The sequence below is a fragment of the Solanum dulcamara genome, chromosome 12 (assembly GCF_947179165.1).
Source record: "Solanum dulcamara chromosome 12, daSolDulc1.2, whole genome shotgun sequence".
Classification (NCBI taxonomy): Eukaryota; Viridiplantae; Streptophyta; class Magnoliopsida; order Solanales; family Solanaceae; genus Solanum; species Solanum dulcamara.
Window position 1 is genome coordinate 11,152,974 of NC_077248.1, and position 8,494 is coordinate 11,161,467.

Genomic DNA, 8,494 nt, shown 5'->3' on the forward strand with positions numbered 1-8,494 from the left:
TTTGTTTGCTTTTTATATTTATATCACTTCAAATTTCACATATCTATCACAAACCCTTTCTTTCTGATGATTTCTTTCAAAGAATTCAGCATCCTTCACAAAAACAGTTACACATATAGGATACTTTGACAAATCTTTGTTATCTTTCTTCAATGACACATACATACGTATACCCATCTCGTTGTGTATTTCCAAAGGTGCACTGCTATCTTCGATCTTATACTTCAGCTTCATGCAATTATATCTCGAATCAACACCAATTTGTTTAGCAACCTCCTCCACTAAATTTTGAAACATTGCATACTCCTTAATCATAATAGCCCCTATCATGTAATCAGCATAACAATTATCTTCGTTCCATCTTTTTGAATGCATCATCATAAAACTAATGCTCCCCATATCTAATTGTATTCCAAAAAAAATAATATTACAATTAGATAAAAATTGTATTCCAATAGCAAAGAAGCACATTGTATTCCCAAATCATTATTATACAAATATTCAAATTCATTCAACATCTTATTTGTATTCAAAATCAGATCAACAAACAAAATGATTGATATACAAATTTCAAATGTATCACAAAATAAAATGTATGACAATCAATTTAAATAAGATTTTAAAAAATATCTAAAGCACATCGTATTTCAAAATAAAATATTTTACAATCACTTTGTATTCCAAAACGATTCAACATTTGACTTGTATCCATAATCAACAATGCACAACTGATTAGTATGCATATGTTAAATTATTTTACTATGACCAAAATTGATGGAATAGTAAATTCAGGATATAAATTTGATATCAGAAAAAATACAATTATAAGATACACATCAAAATGTATCTATATTTCATTTGTATTACAAACAAAGTGTAACAGACTCAACAGGTGATTTGTATCCAAATAATTTTTCACAATATTGATTTCTAATAAAAAACTACATGACCAAGCAAATTCTGTATTAAATAAGATTTGCACAATGCATACAATATTTGTTTTTCCTTCACCATCAACTGAGAGAATTTGAAACAAAATTGAATTCGAAATAAAATTGAATTCACAATAACACATTCAAATAATTTTTATTTTTATTTTCAAAAGAGTGAAACTTTGATTCATTTGTAGTAATCTTACTAAGGCCAATTACAAATCAAACATAAAAAACTGCCATCTTTTACATTGACCTAAAACTCAAAAAGATACCCAAATTCAAACACTAGTTGCTAGTAAACTTAGTCACAGCCTTAGTCCCTTCAGAAACAACATGCTTAGCCAATTCCCCTGGCAAAACAAGTCTTGTAGCATTCTGAATTTCCCTAAAAGTAATAGTAGGTTTCTTGTTTATTCAAACGAAATTTGGAGGTTCAAAACAAATAGAATTCCAAACAAAAATTGAATTCAAAATACTTGATTGAATTTAACACGATTTTAATTTATCAGTATAGATCTCCTTTTTAGCCACAAACTTGATCCATCGACTTGTATTATACAAGAGTTGAATCTCGTTAATAGAGGTTGAGAAAGATGATTTAAGTTCGTTAATGGAGGAAGAGAAAAAAATAGAATTGAGTTGCCTGTTTTGCTCTCGTAAAAGGAAATGTAACTAAATGAATATTTTCAGGAAAACATTACTATAGTTGAAAGATTCGCTCCCATATTTTTCTCCAATTTGTTATTTATTGGTTGTATTTTTTTAATTACTTTTTAAAAAAAAAATACCAAATTAGGCGAAAGAGCAACTTAAAATATTGCCATTTTCAATGAATATTAAAATGTAGCTAGAAAGTTCTATTAAATACTAAAATATTGATGTTTTGAAAATTTCTTCTATTATAAAAGCCAAGATAAATTTCAACTTCATACAACTTTCTCCATTAATGCTTGCAAAATTTCAGCCAAGTCCACCTTGTAAAATTGTACAGTTCATGTGAAATATACTACTATATATAAAAAGTTCCATTTCCATTATGTACAGAAACAGTTCTATCTTTCTTTGAATTATATAATAAACAGACCAATTTCAAGGATAATGAATTTGAAACATTATATTTTCCTAATTGATATCATTAATATAGGATGATACATCAAATCAGAGCTGAACATAGACAAATCTTTGATATTATCCTCTGGTTGCCAACTAACCAAAGAACTTGATGGCTGCAAAGAGTGCAGTTTGCTTGCTCCAAAGTCGTCTAATCCGAACGCATCTAACTTTTGCTCCATCCAATCAGTCTGGTTACAAATTATTCCATCTGATCGAATGTTGCAATTTGTCTCTGAGTTTCGCAGATCAATTTTCTGATTGCATGCATATGTACAATCAAATTGCTCCTCATTCTTCGCATAGTTTAGCTCAGGGGACTCTTGAGGTACTATCATTGACTTAAAATTAAATAATTTCGCGAAAAAACTCTGAAAATTGAAAGCTTCATCATGGTTCTCTGCCAAACAAAAGGTGTCTGATATATTTGTTACTTTCATTGAACAATTTTCTTCCATTAGAGAATGCTCTATGTATTCTAGAAGCGTATGAACATCTTCATTCAGGCTTTCAGAACACCAGAAATCCAATGGTTGTTCTTGCAATATATTCTCCATGTCCTATAGCACAATTTGATCGTTGGAGTTACAAATTTCATCAAGCCTGAAGACATCTTTGCTGAACATGAGGGTTGGCTTCACGTTTATAGTAGTGTTTGAGACATCGTTGAAGTTGAGACGTTCTAAATCTTTACCAGGTACAAATTCATCCTTCTCAATATTTTCTTGCATTATAGGTGTCTTGTTTGGGGGGAGGAAGCACCACAACTAAAGTTTGATATGATGAAAATAATGAAAATAAATTGGACACGAGAATTTTACGTGGAAACCCCTCTAACTGATAGAAGGGAAAAACCACGGAGTAGAAAGATCTCACTATAATATATGGAGTACACTGTTCTCAAATACAAGGAGAAAACAACAATTAACACTTCTCTCTTGTAAAAGGAACAACTACTAAAGAGGACACTCAAGACTACAATATTTATCTTGGTGTATAACTCTCTTTGTATTCTTACTCTCTCTTTTTTGGGATGATTTAAATGAGGGCAGGAGGCCCTCTATTTATAGGAGAATGAAAACGCGTAAAATTATTTTACGCGTTTTCAAAACGCGTATGTTCAATTCAACAAAGGAAGGCTGCAACAAAGTCATTAGGGAGGCAACCTTTTTGACTTTGTTGGCCTCCCTTTTTGACTCTGTTGGCCTACTTTGTTGACTCTCTTTCATTCTCCCACTTGAAGATTTAATTGAGAATAAATTAAGTCTTCACACCATTCTTTCTACCCAATTACTGTAATGTTACGTTTCTGCTAGGCCAATAGAAGATCGACACCATATAAACTTGTTACTGTTGATCGGCTTCGTAAACATATCTGCCAGGTTGTCATTGGTGTGAATTTTCTGAATATCCACACTGCCTTCTTCTACCTTCTCACGAACAAAGTGATACTGGACTCGTATGTGCTTTGTCCTTGAATGAAATACTGGATTCTTTGCAAGATGCAAAGCGCTCTGACTATCACAAAACAGAGCAATCTTCTCTTGTTTGTGCCCGAGCTCCTCCAGTAACATCTGTATCCATATTGACTCTTTGCTAGCTTGTGTAGCTGCTACATATTCTGCTTCCGTCGTAGATGTAGCCACGATAGATTGCAATTTTGAAACCCAGCTTACAGCTCCTCCAACAAGAGTAAATACATAACCTGTGGTGGACTTGCTTTTATCAAGATCACCTGCATAATCTGAATCAACATAACCTTTAACATTAAAGTCTGATCCTCCATAACACATTGCAACATCTGAGGTACCCTTGATGTATCTTAGGATCCTCTTAATAGTATTCCAATGCTCTTTACCAGGATTAGCCATGTATCGACTGATCACTCCCACTGCTTGTGCAATGTCAGGTCTAGTACATACCATGGCGAACATTAAACTTCCCACTGCTGATGCATACGGTACTCGAGACATCTCCATCCTCTCTGCTTCATTGCTAGGACTCATACTTGAGGATAACTTGAAATTAATAGGAAGTGGGGTAGAAATTGACTTACAGTCTTGCATCTTGAAGCGTCTCAAGATTTTCTTCAAGTAGTTCTTTTGAGAAAGCCAAATCTTCCTATTATTTCTGTCTCGGTGAATTTGCATCCCTAGAATCTTGTTTGCTGGTCCCAAATCCTTTATTTCAAACTCCCTAGCCAACTGTGCCTTTAAATTTGTGAGACGATCTTTATTGGGGCCTGCTAGCAACATGTCGTCAACATACAACAGCAAAATAACAAAATCTTCATCACCAAATCTCTTGTAATAAACACAAGGATCTGAACTATGTCTGTTGTATCCAAGGCTTATAATGAAGGAATCAAATCTCTTATACCAACGTCTCGGCGCCTGTTTGAGACCGTATAGAGATTTGTTCAACCTGCAAACCAAGTTCTCTTTTCCCTATTCTTCAAAACCTTCTGGTTGGAGCATATAAATTTCTTCTTCAAGCTCTCCATGAAGAAATGCAGTTTTGACATCTAGCTGCTCCAAGTACAAGTCAAATGTAGCACACATCGCCAGGACCACTCGAATTGTTGTGAGTCGAACCACTGGAGAAAATATCTCATTGAAGTCGATACCTTCTTTCTGAGCGAATCCTTTCACCACTAATCTTGCACGATATTTCTCCACTTGATCATTACCATTGCGTTTGATCTTGTAGACCCATTTGTTTCCAATGACCTTCCTTCCTTGTGGTAATTGAACAAGATCCCATGTTTTATTTTTATGGAGAGCTTCAATTTGTTCTTGCATTGCTGCCACCCACAGAGATGATTCTTGGCCTTTCATAGCCTCATGAAAAGTTGAAGGCTCTCCATCTTCTGTTAGTAGACAATATGCAATATTACTCTCCATAGAATAATCTGAGTGCCAAGCTGGTTCTCTTCTCTCCCTAGTTAACCGTCGAACTTCTGGAGTTTTGATCTCAGCTTGCTCTTGTTCTTCGTGCTCTGGTGCTGCTTAAGAAGAAACTGGAACTTCTTCTATTTCTTCAACTTCAACTGTAGTAGTCTCTAATTTTTCTTTTGAAGTGTTACCTTCTTTTGCTTGTATCTTGTTTTCAACAAATACAACATCCCTACTGATTACCACCTTGCGGGCTGTGGGATCCCATAAGCGATACCCCTTGACTCCATCAGCATACCCTAAGAAAATGCATTCCCTAGATTTTGGATCCAACTTTGATTTTTCTTGGGTGTTGTACATAACATAAGCAGGACTTCCGAATATATGTAAGCAAGAATAATCAGCTGGTTTTACTGTCCACATCTCCATTGGCGTTTTCAGATCAATTGCGGTTGATGGTGACCGATTGATCACATAACAGGCGGTTTTGACTGCTTCTGCCCAGAATGGTTTTTCCATCCCTGCAGTTGCCAACATAGCTCTTGTCCGTTCCAATAAGGTTCTGTTCATCCGCTCTGCTACTCCATTTTGTTGTGGAGTATATGCCACCGTGAACTGCCGTTTAATACCTTTTTATTTACAGAAGTTATTAAATTCATCACCAGTGTATTCTCCTCCATTATCTGTCCTCAAACACTTGATCTTTTTCTCAGATTCAAGTTCCACCCGCGCTTTGAATTCTTTGAAAACTGAAAAAACATCTTCCTTCCTCTTGATTGGATACACCCAACTTCTCCTGGAGTAATTGTCGATAAATGACACGAAATATTTTGCTCCTCCTAGAGACTCCACCGGTGCTTGCCAGACATCAGAGTGAACCAGATCTAGTATTTCCTTGCTTTTAGCAGAGAAACTGCTAAACTTCAGTCTATTTTGCTTACTGGTAACACAATGCTCACAAAAGGGTAGTGAAACCTTTTTGAGCCCTGGAAGAAGTTTTTGCTCAGCAAGAATCTTCAAACCTCGTTCCGACATATGGCCAAGTTTACGATGCCACATCATCGTTGATTCTTCAAATGAACTTGCTGACGCGGTTGATGCTTCTCCTTCTTGGTGTGTTTCACCTTTAAGCACATATAGATTTGCAGCAAGTTTTTTTGCTTTCATCACTACAAACGCTCCTTTAGATATTCTCATGACTCCACCATGAGTCTTATACGAACATCCATTATCATCTAGTTGTCCTAAAGACAATAGATTCTTCTTCAAGTCTTTTACATGTCGTACCTCCTGGATGGTGCGAACCGTGCCATCATACATCTTTATTTTGATGGACCCAATACCAATAACATCCAAAGCATGATCATTTCCCATGAACACAGACCCTCCTGAGATAGAATTATATTGATGGAACCATTCTCTCCTGGAAGTCATGTGCCATGTTACTCTTGTGTCCATGATCCAGACATCAGCGAAACGTTTTCTGCCTTCATTATTTGATATTGCCTCACTACATAAAATATCGCCATCATCCGAGGTACATGCAACATTCCCTTGAGCATTTGATGGCTCAGGGTTTTCACTCTTCTTCTTGAACCGATAATCTTTCTTGAAGTGCCCTTTCTTACCACAGTTGTAGCACTTGATATTCTTCTTACTTCTTGATTGACATCTGCCATGATTGTGACTCTCACTAGGGCCACGTTCCGTTGGTCTTCCTCTCACCATCATCAAGGCTTCAGCTTGTTGCGAACTTGCTTGTCTGTCTTCCTTATTTTTGCGCCAATTTTCTTCTTCCAAGACAGCGGCTGCAATTTCATCGAAAACTAGACTGTCTGTAGTGTTCGTTAGGTTGATGATGAGTTGATCATACGAGTCAGGTAGACTTTGAAGTAGAAGCTCCGCACGTTCAGTCCCCTCTATTTTGCAACCCATTGTTGTAAGTTACGAAAATAGAGTATTCAAAGTATTGATGTGTTCAGTAACTGACATGGACTCTGCCATTCGAAGAGTATACAATCTTCTTTTTAAGAAGATTTTATTATGTAAAGACTTGGCCTCATACAACCCCGTAAGAGTATCCCATAGTTCCTTCGCCGTCTGCTTTTCCGCCACACTAGACAACACTTGATCAGCTAGTGCCAAGTGTAGATCAGCAACTGCGTTGCTGTCTATGTCGTTCCACTTGCTTTCATCAACAAAGTCTGTGGGCCTGCCTTCAATTACAGCTAAGCAATTGTCTTTTCTCAGTATTGCTTTTATTTTCATTTTCCACAATGAGAAATTAGTCCCATTGAATTTCTCAACTTCAAACTTTGTTGTATTCGACATTGTTATTTGCTTCACACCCTTCTAGATCGTTCTGAATATTTTGCGAACAACCGTGACAAATTGTACCGTCACCGAAATTTACTATTCACGTGAATAGTACTATTCACCGAACTTTACTATTCATGAAAAGTTACTATTCAAAGATAGTACCTTCGCATAAAATAGACAAAATAACCGAGGGCTCTGATACCACTGTTGGGGGAGGAAGCACCACAACTAAAGTTTGATATGATGAAAATAATAAAAATAAATTGGACACGAAAATTTTATGTGGAAACCCCTCTAACTAATAGAAGGGAAAAACCACGGGGTAGAAAGATCTCACTATAATATATGGAGTACACTGCTCTCAAATACAAGGAGAAAACAACAATTAACACTTCTCTCTTGTAAAAGGAACAACTACTAAAGAGGACACTCAAGACTACAATATTTATCTTGGTGTATAACTCTCTTTGTATTCTTACTCTCTCTTTTTTGGGATGATTTAAATGAGGGCAGGAGGCCATCTATTTATAGGAGAATGAAAACGCGTACAATTATTTTACGCGTTTTCAAAATGCGTATGTTCAATTCAACAAAGGAAGGCTGCAACAAAGTCATTAGGGAGGCAGCCTTTTTGACTTTGTTGGCCTCCCTTTTTGACTCTGTTGGCCTACTTTGTTGACTCTCTTTCATGTCTCAACTTTAACACTAAGAATTTTGAGATTTAGGAAAAAATCTCGAATTGCACTCCAAATTGGTTAGCTCTATCTTGGAGTTCTCCTTTGGGATTACTTCAAATTCCTCCTCAGTCAAGCAACAAACAGGTGAACCATGATTAGTAACTTAAATCTGTATTTACAACCCCACGACCATCATCATCTGGTTGTGTATATGATGTTTTTAAATTCGGCTCAATTTCAATATTCTTAGCATCATCAACACCTAAATCTTCATGTTCAACAGACGATTGACCACTCGATGTTCAAGTCATGTTACCATTACTCGATGGATCACAATAATTGGGGAAGTTAAGTATGGCATTGGATCTATACATAACCTTAGCAGCTTCATCATAAGAAATAGCAGCCTCATCAGCAGTCAAAAAATGTACCAAGCCAAAGACGCTTTCCATTGCTCTTATACTGACCACTAATATATACAGGCCCATTTACCCTATGTCCTCTTCCTAACTCCTCTGTATTTACAACCTGAATTCTCAAGACCGTCTTTGCCTGGCAT

The 8,494-nt window shown here is 36.2% G+C and overlaps 1 pseudogene; it reads right to left on the reverse strand.

Moving 5' to 3' along the window:
• Nucleotides 1–7,963: 7,963 nt before the first annotated feature.
• LOC129875596 (dehydration-responsive element-binding protein 2E-like) lies at nucleotides 7,964–8,494 on the reverse strand (annotated as a pseudogene).